At 48.9% G+C, this 19,048-nt stretch overlaps 1 protein-coding gene across 2 annotated transcripts in view; it reads left to right on the top strand.

The window, feature by feature from the left end:
* Positions 1–19,048, top strand: part of B4GALNT3 (beta-1,4-N-acetyl-galactosaminyltransferase 3) — a 98,303-nt gene that overhangs the window by 34,424 nt on the left and 44,831 nt on the right. The gene's annotated exons all lie outside the window — the stretch shown is intronic.

Here is a 19,048-nt window from a genome sequence, read left to right on the forward strand (position 1 = left end):
TTTGCATCAGTTCAGCTCAGTCTCTCAGTCGTGTCTGACTCTTTGTGACCCCATGGACTGCAGCACGCCAGGCTTCCCTATCCATCACCGACTCCCAGAGCTTGCTCAAACTCACGTCCATCGAGTCGGTGATGCCATCCAACCATCTCATCCTCCGTCATCCCCTTCTTCTCCTGCCTTCAATCTTTCCCAGCATCAGGGTCTTTTCCAATGAGTGTTTACATATGTATCTATAAATTATTGATAAAAGCTTTTTCGTGTCCTTTTCCCTCACTTGTATTCCAATACCTTTTCTTGAGGCCTGGAGAAAAGGTTGGCATTTGTTAGGTCCTGGAGAACCAAGGAGAGCCCCAGCTATGCCCACAGATGTGCCTTGTCAGGTACCCTGTCAAGAACTGGGGCAGAGAGAAGGCTGAGTGCTGAGGACTCAGAGAGCAAGTTGTGTTAACTCAGCCTCTGGCCCACCTCTAGTTCCTGTTTTCTCTTCTATAATCTCTCAGCCTTGTTCCCTGGGCTCCCTTACTGCCTCTATTCATTCATTCATTTTTCTTTCTTTAACTGAAGTAAGATTCATATAACACTGACCTTTTAAATGTACACCCTGTGTATACCCTCTGTATTGTGTAACCATCACCTGTGCCTGGTTCTGAAACGTTTTCATCAGCCTGCAAGGAGACACTGTACACCTCAGGCAGACACTCTCCTCTTTCCGCCAACCCTGCCACCTTCTAATCTGCTTCCTGTCTGTGGATTTACCTATTCTGAATATTTGGTATAAATGGATTCATACACTATATGACCTTTTATGACTGGCATCTTTCACTTAGCATCATGGTTTCAAGGTTCATCCATACTGTGACATGTAATTAGTACCTGGTTCTTTTCTGTGGGTGACTCATACTCCATTATGCTGGACAGACCACAGTTTGTGTCTCCACTCATCCTCTGATGGGACATTTGAGTGGCTTCCACCTTTGTCTGTTGTGAATAGTGCTGAACACTGGTACATAAATATTTGTTTTGACACCAGTTTGTAGGTCTCTTGGATGTACACTCTAGACGTGGAATTGCTGGGTCATGTGGTGACTGCATTTTCTTCTGGAGGAACCGCCTTTGTCCATTCTCTCTGAGTACTGAACCAGGTGGGGGTTCCTTGCTGCCATGCTTAGCTTTCCCGTCGCCGTCCTTTCACCTTCACCTGTCTCCATGCTGGGAGGTAGACATCCTGTTCTTGGCGAGGTCCGCCTGTCATCCACTCACTGTTCCTCTCTTGTGCAGTGGAACGGCCATCCTCCAGGGAGTCCGGGTTTCCTGCCCTAAGCACCTCCTTGCCATTGTGATCCTTGAGTCACCTTCTGGGTACAGTGTCCTCTGGCTTTCTTTTTTCTTTTCTTTTTTTTTGGCTGTGCAGCATGTGGGATCTTAGTTCCCCTACCAGGGATCAAACTCGTGCCCTCTGCATTGGAAGTGTGGAGTCTCGACCACTGACTGCTGGATTTCTTAGTCCCTGCCCTCCCCTATCCCCCAACTGGGATGCCCACCCCAGATTTTCAGAGCAGCGGCTAAACACTAAACAGACCTCCCTCTGCTCCTCTAGTTTGATGCCCCTCCCCTGCCCTGGCCACTTGCCAAGTCCTCTGTGCTTTCTCCTGGGCTTATTAATACCTTAGCAGTGCCCCACAGTTGACCCGAAGAGAGATTGTTTTCCCTCTTCCCACTTGATGCTGCCTCTGATGGGTATCATGAGGCCTGTCTTTATACCTTTATGCCTCTTAACGCTGAAAGGTGTTTTGTTGTGTTTTGATATGGACCATTTTTACAGTCTTTATTGAATTTGTTACAATATTGCTTCTTTCTTATGTTTTGGTTCTTTGGCCACGAGGCACCTGGGATCTTAGCTCCCCAACCAGGTATCAAACCCATACCCTCTGCACTGGAAGGTGAAGTCTCCTAACCACTGGACTGCCCAGGAAGTCCCTGAGAGGTGGTTTTGAATGAGATCCTGTGTCCCCACCCTCAGCTCCCACACTCCGCTTTGCACCCAAGTCCACTTGCCTCCCTAAAACTACACACTCCAGACTACGGGGCACTACACGGTCACACACTGCTGGCTTTGGATGCTTCACACCAGTGTCCTGGACCATGCGCTCGAGGGATGCTCTCGGACCCGGGATAAAGTTTAATAGTTACATCTGTGGACCCACGTGATGCTGATTTCCTGATTCCTGTTTGTTCTTGATCTGTTTTTTATGTGGGGGGTTTTATATGTTTTGGTCCCCTCCCATGTCAGTTTTCAATGAGCTCTCAGGAAGCAAAGGGCTTCCCAAGTGGCGCAGTTGGTAAAAACATCTGCCTGTCAACACAGGAGACATAAGAGACGTGGGTTTGATCCCTGGGTTGGGAAGATCCCCTGGAGGTGGAAATGGCTACTCACTCCAGTATTCTTGCCTAGAGAATTCCATGGACAGAGGAGCCTGGCAGGCTACAGTCCATGGGGTCACAAAGAGTCGGACATGACTGAGTGTGCACACACACTCAGGAAGGAAGGATTCCTGCATGTGTGGGATCATGGGTCGGGGTAGGGGGTGGGCAGGTATGGCTGGAATGGAACCTGCGAGAAAAGAAAGTCTCCTGATTGGAGCAACAAACAGGGAAAGCAGATGTGTGGGGCTGAGTTAGACCTAGGACACCAGAGCTGAGGAATGGATATTGATAAGGCCGCATTTATAACTTTGTCTTCCTGGATGTTCCCAAGTCCATCCTTAAAGAGGCTCCTCCAGCATCTGGATGGCCATGGGGGTACCCTGGACAGTAAAATTGGGAAAACCAGTTAAATGATGAGTCGGTGAGTCTAGGAACCCAGCAGTGGAGCTTTGACGAGAAGGTACAAAATCTTGGGGGGTGGGGTGCTCTGGGTCAGAGCCCAGAGATCCCAACAGTGTGTTAATAAAATCTGAGGACAATACTCTGAGGGGCCTGGAGAGGTTTCTAGGGGCTGGTCTTCCCCCTCTGGAAGCTTGAACTAGTGGCAGGATGAGCTAGCTAGCATCATGGGAGTCTCTTGTCTGGCTGTGGTCCTTCTGACCTTTGTTTTGGTCTGGGGTTGGGGTGGTCAAAAAGTTAAGGTCCAAGCAGGTGACTTAAGTAAGGATGCTAGCCCTGTGTGGGTGTAGGCACACACTGGGTGGGGCGTGGGTGGTGTCTCAGCCAGCTAGGGTAGGGCCTTCTTGCACTCTGCTGCCGCCCCGTCACACACCTTTGTCCCAGCCCCGGAAGGGATCTAGGGCCCCCTAAATGCTAACAGCAAAGGCCCGGGGAGAGGAGTCCGAGCGTCTCGGGCTTCAGGATAAACCAGACACTCAGGGTGAGGATTGGGTGTTCTTCCTGGAGGGGAGATCCGGTCCAGGCAGAGGAACTTGTTTGTGGGCGGTTTCACCATTGCCTCCCTTGGGGCATGGACCCAGTTGGCCGGCCTATGCGAGCCACCTGTCAGCAGGGCTTCCTGCGCCCTGGTGCCCCTGCCCCCTCGGAGTTCTGAGAAGCAGCTGTTGCCGGGCCCCTTGCCTGCCCGTGGCCAGCCTCCCGGATGGAGGATATTGTCATGGCCTGCGGGGACGGCTTGTTAGTTCCCGACGATCAGGACACGGAAGGTGGCACAGGAATCGTGGGGTGGAGACCCTGCTGCAGAGGCGGCAGAGGAGGGAGGAGGGGCCAGTGAGAGGAAGGACAAGAGGGATAGAAGAGTCTCAGGAAGAGAGGCCACGCCAGGCCTGGGAAGGAGCTGGGAGAGTCTGGGATGGGGCGTTCTCAGAGCTGATGTGGATAGAGGGTGTGACCACCCCTTCGCCTGATTTCAGGATGAGTGACATCTTTCCTTTTGTTTAAATAAGTTCCCGAGTAACAACTCCTAAATGGATGGGGTGACTCAACAGAGGCCAGCAGTCTGCCTGTGGGGTCCACCCACTGCTCCCTGGTCTTTCCCATGAGATCTGGGTGCTTTGGGGAATGCACGTGACTCATGCCCCGGGGCCTCCCTGTTGGACGGCCACACCTGGCCCACCTCTTTCTTTCAGCTGCACACCGGTCCTCCCCCTACCCGGGGGCCACACCTCCCAGCTCTGCTTCTCCTGCCAGGGCTGTGACTTTGGCTCACTCCCACCCCCCAAAAGCCTGCCTTTCCTGGGAGCCCCGACATCGCTGCCATCGGGGTCAAATCCTCCCAGCTCTGGCACAAAGCGTCTTTTCCTGTCTCTGTCTCAGATTTCTGACCTGTAAGATGAGCCCTGGGCTCGCTGCTCGCTCCTCCTTGCTGTGTGGAGCCGTGAATTCCTGTCTTTAAGGAGCTTGGAGCTTGTCAGACGAGAGATTGGCCAAAGTCGGCTTCTGTCCCCCAGCAGCCCTGCCTCCCTTCCTGACCGTCTACCACGCAGACAAGCGCTGACTCTAGGGCAGGGCCCCCGGGGGCCTCAAGCCTCAGCAGTCTCCCCTTCTCCAGGCCTTACTCTGCTCACCTCCAGAGCATCCGAATGCCACTTACCACCTGTGTCCTTCTTGCTAAAATTATGCAAATAAGGCATGCTGTTTAAAGAAAAAGAGAAAGAAAGAAAAGGAAAGAGAAAAATCCAACATTGTTGACAAAGAAAGGAAAGGAAAGAGAAAAATCCAACATTGTTGACTTGTATTTAAGTAAAATGTAAGAATCAGTACTTCTCCCACCTCTCCTGTAAAATCATGAAATGTGCCTCAAATTCAGCCCCCTCTGTCCACCCGCTTCTCTAAGCATTTACCAGATTCTTGTATTCAAGTGTCTTTAGCTCTCCTTTGAGGTCAGGGACTGGTCGTCTCTCTCTGTGTCTTCGATCCTGGGCGCAGCGCCTAGTGTATTGTGGGCATTTGTTAAGTATCCTTTGAAAGAATAAGTGAATGAAGGAATCAGTGAATAATAAGATCTAGTGTTCGAATCTCTGCTGCTTCCTTGTTGAATGAACCTCAGTTTCTTCACCCTTAAAATTGGGATAATAATTCATGTTCTTTTGAAGTTAAATACAATGCCAGTGATGGTGCCAACACAGTTCCTGGCAAAGCATGAGCCTTCAGTAAGTGCTGTTGAGTTAAATTCTAAAGGGACCCAGTTGCCCTCCCTCTCCAGACCTGGGCTGCCCCCCCTGCTACTGAGTGTCCCCTGTCCTGCCAGCCACTCCCCTTCCAGTGCAGGGCCTGTGGGGCCAGAAGTTGAGAAAAAGGGATAAGAAGCTGCCAGCGGCCCTCAGGGAGCTCATGGTTGGACTTGGGAGAGGTAAGCAAGCCCCAGCCAGGGGAGTGGTTATACAGATGCTGAACCTGAGCCCAAGGGTGGGGGAGGAGAAGAGAGCACAGGGGAGCCGTGGGGTGATGGGCCAGGGAGTTTGAGAAGAATGGACACATAAGTGTCAGGCCGTCATCTATAGATTCAGACAGGATATTCCGTGTAGGACCCAGGCGTGACATCACCTGCTGTGTTTTCCCCAGATCTTAGCTGATCCTTCTGTGTCCGGGTCTCAAACTGCTTTGCCATGATCCACAAAAAAGTGCACTTTGCGTTGCCAGTACAAACACACACACGCCTGCGTTCTAGATGTAACAGGAGCAAGCCAACAGCACGATACTTCCTCCAGCTACAAGGTGGGGGGTGATGGTGAGGTTTGCCTTTCTGTACAGATAATGTTTGTGTCCCACTAAACTGATTTCATGGACCACTTATGGGTGGTGGTCCTCAACTCAGAACATACTGCCCAGCTCAGCAGTTCCATGTGAGGTTGTCTTAGAGTCCCTTTCTGCCAGAGCTCGTGAGCTCTGGTGTTCAGCTGAGAAGCCCACAGCTCACAGAGGGTCAGAATTTATCTGGGATGTAGCAACCCACTCCAGTACTCTTGCTTGAAAAATCCCATGGACAGAGGAGCCTGGTAGGCTGCAGTCCATGGGGTCACAAAGAGTCGGACACGACTGAGTGGCTTCATTTTCACTTTTCACTTTCATGCATTGGAGAAGGAAATGGCAACCCACTCCAGTGTTCTTGCCTGGAGAATCCCAGGGACGGCAGAGCCTGGTGGGCTGCCGTCTCTGGGGTCACACAGAGTTGAACACGACTGAAGCGACTTAGTAGTAGTACACCAGCTAAGTGGCAGAACCAGGGGTCACACACAGGGATATATGACTCCAAAGCCTACCACCGGGTCATGTCCCTTTCTCTGACACTTTGCGTGGGGGTTCTGCCAGCCCTGCACTGGACTGCAGATCAAGGAACATTCAACGTGGCCCATTTCTTTGCGCCCCGGGAAGCTTGGCCAAAGTGACAGCTAAGCCTGCCTTATATTATCAAGTGCCGCTCAGCCTAAAACTGAACAAGCAGCCCTCAGAAAACAAAGTCTTAATACCCGCCCCACCCCGCCAACATGCAAGAATTGGTTATTGAGAAAAGGTGCAGTAATATGAACCTACTGCCCAACAGCCAAATATAATAGGATCAAACCATGTCTTCACTGCCCCTGGGGCTTCCCTGGTGGCTCAGACTGTGAAGAATCTGCCGGCAATGCAGGAGACTTGGGTTTGACCCCTGGGTTAGGAAGATCCCCTGGAGAAGGGAATGGCAACCTACCCCAGTATTCCTGCCTCGAGAATCCCAAGAACAGAAGAGCCTAGTGGGCTACAGTCCATGGCGTTGCAAAGAGTCAGCCATGACTGAGTGACTAACACTCTCTGCCCACAGCACTGGCCTCATGACTCTCTCCGCCTCCTTTGGAACCCCTAACTCAGAAATTAGAGGGAGGTCTCCTGTGCTACCCCAAGGAAAGAAGGAAAGCTGGGGAAAGGCAGGGAGAGAACAGATGAGTTGGGAGGAAAAGAGCTGAGGAAACCAGGAGTACAGATGGGCCCCGGGCCTCTAGTACCTGAAATCCTAAACCTGTGGAAGGCAGTGAGTTTTATAGGAAAAAGGAGGGGATTAAAGGGGTGTCTTGTCACAGTTGTAAAATCATGGGCGGACGGAGGGAGAGGGGTCTGAGTGCCCTGTTGAGATAAGGGCAAAGCGAGTGAGACTGTAAACAGCACTGGTATCCTACCACGCTGGTCTCTCCTCTTCTTTGTGCCAGACAGCACGGGTCATTGATCGGATTTATCATGCATGCTGACCAGCACGGGCTGGAAGGAGGTGTAGACCTCGCAACAGAGACCACTGTGATATTCGGTTTGCCTTTGTGTGTGTGTGTGTGTATATATATATATATATATATATATATATATATATACATATATACTTTTTCTTAATTAAATTAATTCACTTTTGGCTGCGCTGGGTCTTTGTTGCTGCAGCTGGGCTTTCTCTAGTTGCGGAGAGCAGGGGCTTCTCACTGTGATGGCTCCTCTTGGTGCAGAGCATGGGCTTTAGCTGTGGCTCACGGGCTTAGTTGCGCTGAGGCTTAGTTGCGCTGTTATCCTTCCCAGACCAAGGATAACATATTTGAAAAATATTTTTATTTATTTATCTGGCTGCACCAAGTCTTCTACTTATTTATTTCTTTGGCTATGAGGGTCTTAGTTTCAGCATTCGGGGTCTATAGTTGAAGCATGCAAGATCTGGTTCCCTGACTGAGGATGGAATTTGGGCCCCCTGCATTGGGAGCGTGGAGTCTTAGCCACTGGACCACCAGGGACGGTACTTCCCTGGTATGTACACGGTATTGTACTATGTTAATTTCTCTCTACTGATGCTTTTATAAAAGACTCATCTTTCTCCTCTGTGTTCACATGGTTAAGCAGACTTCTACACTAATTAAGCACTAACTGACTCCTAAGCAGTGAATTAACTGGTTATCTGGTAGCTCTGCTTTGACTCTCTGTCTGGGATAAATAAAAACCAAGTGAAAGGGTAAAGTGGGGGACGAATGAGCACCATGCTGGAACCAGCATTGGCCCCAGTGTCCTTTCCCACCTGGGACCCTGAGAGCCCAGTGAGGGAAAGGAAGGCCTGTCTACACTGTCTCCTCAACCCCATCCTTCTTGGACCACAGAGTTTCTTTGGATAAACCCCAGATCAACTAAGAATCGGCTCTTGCTGAAATTTGCCAAGGCGAGACATCTGTCTCCATCCGTGGGGTGATCTTCTGCGATTTCTGGCCTTTGTCACGCTTTCACCCCCCATTTTCGGAATGTCCCACTGGGTGAGATACTGTCTCCCTGCCACCCTCCTTTGTCTTTGAGGGAGGATCCCAAAGACCCTCAGTTCACCTAGCCCAGGTTTGCTGTCTGCCAGGAGATAGCTGTCTGAATGGGTCTGCTTCTCAAATCGCCGGCATCCGGAGCCGATAGGAGTTGGGGGTGGTGGGTGGGGAGCTGGAAACAAAGCTGTGTGGAGCCCGCCAAGCATTTTCACCCCTCTCCCATGAAGAGCCCTAGATTGGTGACAAGTGGGAGGACTGCCACTTGCAACTCCATCCATGGTTTTTTGTCTTCTTCTATTTGCATAGATTTGAGCCAGTTAAGCCTCGGCCAATACTCTTCTTATAAATCAGACTGTAACCCAATTTCTCTCACATTTTTTTTAACCTCAAAAACTGCACTGGTACAGTGTGCCTATAGACTTGTTCCTGAAAAATTCTGTGTAGCTCAGAATGTTTTTTAGGGACCAAACTATTTTAAACGTATCATGTTGTTGTTGTTAAGTCTCTAAGTCATGTCCACTTCTTTTATGAACGCATGGGCTGTAACCTGCCAGACTCCTCTATCCATGGGATTCTCCAGTCAAGAATACTGGGATGGGTAGTCATTCCCTTCTCCAGGAGATGTCCCCTCCACCCAGGGATCGAACCCATGTCTCCTGCATTGCAGGCGGATTCTTTGCTGTCTGAGCCACCAGGGAAGCCCATTAAATGTATTGGGGGGCTGTAATCTGTAATATTTAATGGAGCCCATGATAGATCTGCCAACAAAATGCAGTTTTCATTTATGTGTGTTTATCACTGAATCTCAGAAGGTAACATTTGGAATATCCCTTAAAATTTTTTTAATTTATTTTTTTATTGAAGGATAATTGCTTTACAGAATTTTGTTGTTTTCTGTCAAACCTCAACATGAATCAGCCATAGATACACATATATCCCCTCCCCTTTGAACCTCCCTCCCATCTCCGTCCCTGTCTAAAAAATTGATTTTGTTTGGAGTGTAGTGGATTTACAACGTTGTGTTAGTTTCAGCTGTATAGCAGTGTGAATCCGTTATGCATATACCTGTATCCACCTTTCGGATTCTGTTCCCACATAGGTCATTATAGAGTATTAAGTAGAGTTCCCTGTGCTGTGTGCACAATAAGTTCTTAACTGTCTTTAAGTTATTTATTTTATATACAGTAGATAAATGCTATTACTATTATTTTTTTAAATGTGTATTTATTGTTTATTTGACTGCATCAAGTCGTCATGTGGGATCTTTCATTGCAGCACAAGCACTGAGTAGTTGCATCGTTCGGGTATAGTTGCCCCACAGCATGTGGGATCTTAGTTCCCCAACCAGGGATCAAACCCCAGTCCCCTGGATTAGAAGGTGGATTCTTAACCACGGGACCCCCAGAGAAGTCCCTGGAATATCCTTAAAAGTCATCATTTGATAGAGGAGAAAACCGACGGTGAGAGAGGTCACAAAGCTCACGAGAGAACAAGGGCCCATCCTATCACAGGACAGTGGAATACAGCACAGGTTTCTAATTTTGATTCTCCTCTATTTTATTTCTATCTCCTTCCATCTATTTAAAAACTGTATTTTTAAAAAAAAAACTCGAAGGCATAAAATGCAAACAATGTCTTCTGAGAAGTAACCAGCACAGAGGTCTGACATGCTTTCTGCTCAGTTTTGTTTATGCCTATACAAACCCCTATATCTAAAGACAAAAGTGCACTTTTAAATAAAGCTTTTATTTCAAAATAGTTTTATATTTACAAAAAAGTATAGATAGTACAGGGAGTTGTAATTTACCTCACATCTCCAGGCTAAGGCGCTTCAGTTATGTCCAACTCTTTGCGATCCCATGGACTGTAGTCCACCAGCCTTCTCTGTGCACGGGATTTCCCCGGCAAGAATACTGGAATGGGTTGCCATTTCCTTCTCCAGGGGATCTTTCCAATCCAAGAACCCAACCTGTGTCTCCCGCATTGGCAGGAAAGTTCTCTACCACTGAGCCACCAGGGAAACCTACCTCACATCTAGTTTCCTTCATTATTCACATCTTAAGTTAGTTATTACGGTACATTTTTTACAATAAGCCAAGTTGGGTACATCATTTCTTTTTAATACTTTATTTGGCTACACTGGGTCTGAGCTGCAGCCTGTGAGATCTAATTGCCTGACCAGGGACTGGGCCCAGGCCCCCTGCATTGGGAATGCAGAGTCTTAGCCACTGGCCCACCAGGGAAGTCGTTTCTAACTGAAGCGCACACTTCATTCCTGTTTCCTTTCAGAGGGCCCTTTCCTGTTCCAAGGTCCCATCCGCGTCACCACACGACGTCTGTCCACCATGCCTCCTTAGGCTATGACAGTTGTAAATGGTGCTGGGCTAGCTTCACTTCTGTAATACATATGATGACTTTTCCCATATGACTCAGATGTGAGCATCTTTCCAGGTGAGTGAGTGAGGCCTTCCACGCCTTTCTAAGTCACCAGTGTTCTACTGGTGGCTCCTCCCCATCCCTTTATCTGCCCTTGGCAGACAGCCCATCTGGAATTGTCCTGGGGCCTGCTCCTGGGGAGTGAACTAGATGCTTCCTGCTGCCTTGGAGTTTTGACGTGACAGAGGCAGAGACCCAGGGTGTAGATGGACTGATGGAGCTTGGAGGGGAGGGGCTAGAGGCCTGCAGTGCTGCCAGCAGCCGCCTGCACCCCCTGCCCATACTGGCTCCACCGGTTTGACGCTCTACACTGCTGGTTGAAGTGCTTCCCCGTAGGAGGGTTGGGCTTGTTCCAGGAAGTCCTTCAAAAGGAAGGGATGCTGACAACGGGAACCACCCATCAGTGAGGCCACCACCACCCGACCTCGCACGCAGAACACCCCTGACTGGCCCTGGGCGTCTCCAGCAGGGGCTTGGCGGCCACCTGTCAGGAGCACTTGAATAAAGGCTTGGTATTGATGTGAAAGGAATTCCTGATGATTATCAGTTTTTTTGGGGGGGGAGGGGGCTGGGGGGAGGGTGTGGGCCTCCCTGGTGGCTTAGACAGTAAAGAATCTGCCCAATTTTTTTAATATTTGGTGTGGTTTTTTGTTTGTTTTTCTGGTTGTGCCACATGGCATGCAGGATTCTATCTCCCAACCAGGGAATCAAACCTGAGCCCCTGCAGTGGATGCACAAAGTTCTAACCACTGGATTTCCAGGGAAGTCCCTGATGATTCTCAAATGAAGTGGAAAAGAGCTGAAAAACTACGTAGCCCAAGTCCCAGGCAGCGGGGCCAGAATGTCTCCTCTTGCAGTCACTTCTCACTTTCTCTGCAGCCCCAGGCTGGTCCAAGGGTGGGCTTCCAAGTAATCTTAGTTAATAAATGGGAAGCTTCCAGATCTTTCACATAGTCTCTGGCTCCTCAGAAGGACCCAGACTTAACTTCAGACAACATTTTCTGTTTTGCCTGTTGAGCCCAGGCTGGGCTCTCTGCAGACATCCCCTGGAGCCTTTGTGTGTGTGCGCTCAGTCATGTACGACTTGTGACTGTGGCCGCCCCAGGCTCCTCTGCCCATGGGATTCTCCAGCCAAGAATACTGGCGTGGGTTGCTGTGCCCTCCTCCAGGGGATCTTCCCTACCCAGGGATCGAACCTGAGTCTTCTGCATCGGCAGGTGGGTTCTCTACCACTGAGTCACTCTGATCTGCGTCAAACCCTCTCCACCTTCCCAAGCCCCACACCCACCTCCTCAGTTCTCAGTTCAGTTGCTTAGTCGTGTCCAACCCTTTGGGACCCTAGGGACTGCAACATGCCAGGCTTCCCTGTCCATCACCAACTCCTGGAGCTTGCTCAAACTTATGTCCATCGAGTCGGTGATGCCATCCAACCACCTCATCCTCCATCATCCCCTTCTCCTGCCTTCAGTCTTTCCCACCTCCTCAGCCCTGGCCTTTTCCCTCTGACCTCTCCTCTACACAGTCCCCTAAAGCAGAGCTCCACAGTCCTTGCTCCCCTGGCCAGGGATTACACACAGACTCCATTTAGGCATGACCTTCTCCGGCTGGGGATTTAGGCAAGCCAGCATAAGGGAAGAAAGATACAGCCCTCTGTCTCCTTCCACAAATATCCCCCCAGGAGGCTTCCCACACTGCAAAATAGAACAAGCCCTTTCTCAGAAGGGAATGAGGGAGCCGAAGTCCTTTCTACCACACAGTCCTTTCTCCCACACAGTCCTTTCTCCCAGACATTGTGTGACTCGTGCTGGGCAGAAGCACCAGGCTCCACTGGGAAAGGTGGAGACCCTACTGGTTTTTCTCACCTGACCAGGAGTCTCTGCCAGGTCCAAGCAGATGTCTGAGGCAGACACACTCCTGGGATGCTGCTCTGCAGCTCTTCACAGGTGAGGGACACTTTGTCCCGAGGATGTCTGATCCCCTTACTGATCCCCCTACTGGTCCTCTATGCCCCCTCCTTCTGGAACCAGGACCCCATTTAGGTGGGGGGATGGGTTCCTTTAGCAAAGGGCTGACAGCCTGGAAGTACTTTGCAGAGTGCATTTGCTTAATAATAAATGAGCATTAGAGGGCTTCCCTGGTGGCTCAGGTAGTCAAGAATCCACCTGTGATGTGGGAGACCTGAGTTTGATCCCTGGGTTGGGAAGATCCCCTGGAGAAGTGAACGGCTACACACTTCAGTATTCTGGCCTGGAGAATTCCATGGGCAGAGGAGCCTGGCAGGCTACCGTCCATGGGGTCACAAAGAGTTGGCCACAACTGAGCAACTTTCACTTTCTAGGGCCACTATGTTTTAGGAAACTCAGCATTGAGAGGACGGGGGCCAACAGGAAAGGCCACCCTGGATGGGGGGGAGCTCTCCTGGAGGACTGGGCTGATCCTGAAACCCGGATGTGGAATGGGAAGACAAAGAGCAGCTTTGCTCCAGGAGTCTTTACTTTCCCCAATGTTCATTTCTTCGACCCGAATCAGGTCTCTGCTCCTGTTTGCTGGGATCTATTTTAAGAGAGTCTTATAAATATACAAAGGCGGAAATGTCTGGATCAGGGCAGAGGGGTGGGGTGGGGGGGCAGGAGGATGTGGTTCACTCTAGGACAGGATCTGACTCAAATCACACCTCCCTCTTGGATTCCAGGCTGGGGGTGGCTGGGAGGGGCTGCCTCTGAGGTGGTATGTGGAAGGAGATGCTGAGAGCAGGACTGGGTGGTTCTCTGTGGTCTCCATGGTGTGTTTCCCAACTAGAGCCCTGGACTACAGGGCAGAGAAGGGTGCTGTGGGCTGAGATGGTGGAAGCAGGGAGCAGAAGGGACCCTCTTGTCCTCATTCCCGGAGAGCCTGTGCCTTGTCCTGAGAGAGTCTCCTTAGGGGTCAGCCCTCTTGTCTTCCCCGAGGATGGAGACCTCATGACAGTGGTCCCGTCCAGGACCTGGCGAATGTAGTCTGTGCTCACAGGACTGAGTTAGAACCCGGAGAAATAATCCAGCCCCCGACCCTTGTTTTCCAGGTAAGATGAGTGAGGGTCCCCCTCCCCCTTCTTAGCCAGCCAGCTGCAGGACCTCTGTGTGCCATCCAGCCCAAGCACATTTTGACAGACATGGAGCAGCCGTGGACAGGGCAGCAGGTGCCCTCTGCGGGGGCTGAGCTGTGGCGGCAGAGGGCCGGCAGGACAAGGTACCCTCCTGGCCATATTGCACGAGGACAAGTGTTTTGGAGAACCGGGAATCCTACGAGCATTTGCCCAGAAGCTGAGCTGGTGGCCTGCTGTCTTTGTGAGCAGTGGAGATAAGACTATTGTGTCAGCTCTTTGAGGGGTTGGTGTGGGCTTCCTAGGGGGTGAGAAAGCACTGTAGCTGGGGGCGGCATCTCAGGTTTCCTCTTGCCATCTGAGAAGGTCTTTGTGGGGGCTGCTGGGAGTGGGAGGGGGCGCTGGTAAGGAGAGTCTAGGCTGAGACAGAAACAGGCCCTTTCAAGCAGTGCAAGTCAGACTCTTTGTGAGCTGTTTACCTGCCTCCTGCCCAAGGGTGTGGCGTGAGTCATTTAATCTAATTGGTTTAATAAGTAAATGATCTGGGCACAGAGAGGAGGGGGTGTGTCTGAGAGGGGGGGCAGCTTTATCTACAAACCCTACCCCGGAGCTTTGAAAAGAAACCTGTTGCCAGCTCTCTAGGGATGAGTGTCTGGAGCTGGGGGTGGAGATGCTGGGTTGGGGGGAGGGGCGGGGGTGGAGATGCTGGGTGGAGGGGAGGGGCGGGGTGGAGATGCTGGGTGGAGGGGAGGGGCGGGGTGGAGATGCTGTGGAAGGGAAGGAGGGAGGGCAGCCAGGAGCCCCAGATGTTGGGTGGAAAGAGAAGTGGAGGCCTTGTGGGCGTATTTGCTCATTAAAGTGTACAATTCCATGGTTTTAGTATATTCTTGAGGTTGTGCAACCATCACCACTATCTAATCCCAGATTTTCAGAAGAAATGCAGTACCGGTCAGTGGTCACTCCTTACTCCCCTCCTCCCCACCCCAGCACTGGAGACCTCTCATCTACTCTCTGTCTCTTGTGGACATGTCACATAAGTGGGATCACGTGTTACATGACCTCTTGTGCTGGCTTTTACTTAGCATCATTGGAGGCCCATCCGTGTTGTAGGCTGGACCTGCATCTCATTGCTTTTTATGGCTGAGTAATATTCCATAGCGGATACATTACTGCATTCTGTTCGTTGTTCATCACTGATGGACATTTGGGTGGTTTCCACTTGTTGGCCATCTGAGTAATGCTGCTGGGATGTTTCTGTTTCTCCTGGGTATACATCAAGGAGTAAAGTTATAGTATTTTTGTTTAACTTTTTGAGGAACTGCCAGACCGTCTTCCCTAATGTCTGCACCATTTTGCATTCTCCCCAGCGGTGTATGAAGGTTTCGATTTCTTCCACCTCTTCCCCAGCACCTGTTGTTGTCCGTCTTTTTGCTGACTGCCGTCCCAGTGAGTGTGAAGTGATTCTGTACTCGTTTTGAAATAATTTCTACCTTCTCCTGCCAATTAAAGCAGGTCAGCAGCATCATCCCCATTTCATGCATAGATCAGCTGTCCCAGGTGGGAAGGAAATGTGTTCCAGGTCACAGAGGTGAATCTGTGACATAAACAACAGCGTTTAGAAATAATGGAAAAGATGGCCTTGCTATTATCGTTGAGGGGAATAAGGCAAGTTGCAGGATAATGTGTATACATAAACCCATCTGTGTTTTCAAAAACACATACTTCCATCAGATTGGCAGAAATTTTAAAGATGACTACGTGGTGCTAATGAAGTTGCCTGGAAACAGAAACCTGTAAATAACACTGTTGACAGCATGGACTGTTTTCACACCATTTTGGAAAGTAATATGACAATTACTAAAATTTTTAAAATATGCTGTACCTCGACATCTAACTTTGGTTTTTTTTTTTGACATCTAACTTTGAAACTTGATCTGTAAAAATTGTAACAGCCACACAAGCTACAAACATCACTGGGAAACCAATTAACGTCTGTCAGCAGGAAAATACTCTGCTAACTTGCGCTATAGCTGTACGCATGAAATATTGTTACAACTATTTTTTTAATGGACTGTGTATTTTTAATTATTTATTTTTAATTGGAGGATAATTGAACCCACCTTGGGTTCAAATCCTGGCTCTGCCATTTATCAGCTGTGTGGCTCTGGCCAAGTTACTTGACCTCCCTGCATTTCAGTTTCCTTATCTATAAGATGAAGCTGATGATAGTACCTACCTCAAAGGGTTTCTATGAGAATTAAATGAGATGATATTTACAAAATGTGTTAGTACACTGCCTGGTAATAGTAAATGCTAAATGACTCTTATTTTTTCTATTATTATTTCCAGTATTAACGGTGCACTTATATGCTCCTTCCATTTGATCCTCATAACCAGTAACCCCCATAAGGCGAATCCTACTAGTGTCCTTACTGTAGAGAAGGAAACCAAGGCTTAAACATTGAGGTCGCATAGCCAGATACCATGGCATCTGACTCTGGACATTTTCTTTAAAAAATTTATTTGGTTTCACTGGTCTTAGTTGTGGCATGTGAGGTCTTCAATCTAGTCACGGCATGTGGGATCTAGTTCTCTGACCGGAGATCAAACCCACACCTCCTGCATTGAGAGCTTAGAGTCTTAACCACCAGACCACCAGGGAAGTCCCCTGTAGGACACTTTTTAAAAAACTTTTATTTTACTGGAGTATAATTTACAGTGTTGTGTCAATTTCTACTGTATAACAAAGTGACTCAATTATACATATGTGTGTGTGTATATATATATATTCTTTTGCAGATTCTTTTCCACTGTGGTTTATCACAGGCTATTGAACACATTCCCTGTTGTATACAGTAGGTCCTTGTTGTTTTTCCATTCTGTGGGTAATAGTTTGCATCTGCTAGCCCCAGACTCCCACTGCTTCCCTTTCCCTCTTGGCAACCACAAGTCTGTTCTCCGTTTCATAGATAAGTTTGTTTGGGTCCTATTTTAGATTCCACATGTAACTGATATATGATATTTGTCTTTCTCTAGCTGACTTCCTTCACTTTGTATGCTAATCTCTAGCTCAATCTGCATTGCTGCAAATGGCATTATTTCATTCTTTTTGTGTTCAAATAGTTCAGTTCAGTTGCTCAGTCGTGTCCGACTCTTTGCGACCCCATGGACAGAGCATGCCAGGCTTCCCTGTCCATCACCAAATCCCGGAGCTTGCTCAAATTCATGTCCATCGAGACGGTGTTGCCATCCAGCCATCTCATCCTCTGTCATCCCTTCTCTTCCTGCCTTCAATCTTTCCCAGCATCAGGGTCTTTTCCAAGGAGTCAGTTCTTTGTATCAGGTGGCCAAAGTATTGGAATTTCAGTTTCAGCATCAGTCCTTCCAATGAATATTCAGAGTTGATTTCCTTTAAGATTGACTGTTTGGATCTTGCACTCCAAGGGACTCTCAAGAGTCTTCTCCAACATCACAGTTCAAAAGCATCAATTCTTCGGTGCTCAGCTTTCTTTATAGTCCGACTCTCACATCCATACATGACTACTGGAACAAAACACAGCTTTCACTAGATGGACCTTTGTCGGCAAAGTAATGTCTGCTTTTTAATATGCTGTCTAGGTTGGTCATAGCTTTTCTTCCAATGAGCAAACATCTTTTAATTTCATGGCTGCAGTCACCATCTGCAGTGATTTTGGAGCCCCCCAAAATAAAGTCTGTCACGGTTTCCATTGTTTCCCCATCTATTTGCCTTGAAGTAATGGGACCGGATGCCATGATCTTAGTTTTTTGAAGCTGAGTTTTAAGCCAAGTTTTTCACTCTCCTCTTTCACTTTCATCAAGAGGCTCTTTAGTTCTTTGCTTTCTGCCATAGGGTGGTGTCAGCTGCATATCTGAGGTTATTGCTATTTCTCCCGGCATTCTTGCTTCTAGCTTGTGCTTCATCCAGCCCAGCATTTCTCATGATGTACTCTGCATGTAAGTTAAATAAGTATTCCATTGTATATATGTAGCACGTCTTCTTTATCCATTCATTTGTCGATGGACATTTAGGTTGGTTCCTTGTCTTGGCTATTGCTGTTTTGAACATGGGGGCGTTTATTTCTTTTCAAATTATAGCAGTTTTGTCTGGATATATGCCCAAGAGTAGGATTGCAGGATCATATGGCAACTCTATATTTAGTCTTTTAAAAAATATTTAGTATTTTAAAAAATATTTATGTATTTACTTAGTTTCATTGAGTCTTAGTTGCGACTCAGGGGATCTTCGCTGGGTCATGCGATATTTTTCATCGAGGCCTATGGACTCTCTAGAAGCAGTTCACGGGCTTAGTTGCTCCTTGGAATGTAGAATCTTTGTTCCCTGACCAGGGATCCAACCCACATCCCCTAAATTGCAAGGCAGATTCTTAACCACTGAACCACCAGGGAAGTCCCTATTTTTAGTCTTTTGAGGAGCCTCTGTACTGTTTTCCATAGTGGCTGCACCAACTTATATTCTTTGAGACACTTTTGACAGTGAAACTAGATGCTGATAATAACTGCCAGAACAAACAATGTAGCCCAGGCCTGCCCCTGGCAAGCCTCACCTACAAGACCTAAAGGACCTCGGATTGTACTCTGAGTGAGCTGGGAAGAACTTGGCGTGTTCTGAGCAGGAGGTTGACGTGGCATGCCTTTTAGTGGGGTCACTCAGCTGCTGGACTGTCGGGTCTGAGGGTGGAGACACACAGACCAGACAGAGGTGTGGTGGCCAGGACAAGGTGGAGGCCATAGAGGTGTCAGAAGAAGCTGGGTTTGGGTAGTTTTTGAATAGATGAAGGGACCTGCTGATGCATGAAATGTGGGGAGAGGAATCCAGAATGATTCCAAGATTTGTGATCCGGGCAGTTGGAAGGCTGGAATTACAGTTACTGAAATGGGGAGGATGGGGAGGAGCAGGCTTAGCAGGAAAAATTGAGTTTGGTTTCAGGTCTGTTGAGTTGGAGATGTCTCTCGGGTCTCCAGGTGGGGGAGTGGATTCATCACTCAGAGACACAAAGGTGGACTTCAGGGGGTGTGCAGAAGGCAGCTAGGGAAGCTATCCTCATTCAGATGGGATTCCAAGGACCAGATGATATTGGAGAGTAGGGGTGTGTAGACGGGTAACGGAAGGGGTTCCAGACTGAACCCCAAGGTGGGCTGTGCTAATGTGAAGGCAGGAGCAATGAGGGGTGCTGTTAGCCAGAGGACCGAGCAGTGGCTGGAAGCGGGGCAGTGAGGCTTGCAGGGGTCATCGATTTCTACCTGGTACACGTCTGCACTTTGGCACTGGGAGAGGGTGGTGCTCACAGACCAC

Source organism: Ovis canadensis, chromosome 3, assembly GCF_042477335.2.
Source record: "Ovis canadensis isolate MfBH-ARS-UI-01 breed Bighorn chromosome 3, ARS-UI_OviCan_v2, whole genome shotgun sequence".
NCBI classification, from domain to species: domain Eukaryota; kingdom Metazoa; phylum Chordata; class Mammalia; order Artiodactyla; family Bovidae; genus Ovis; species Ovis canadensis.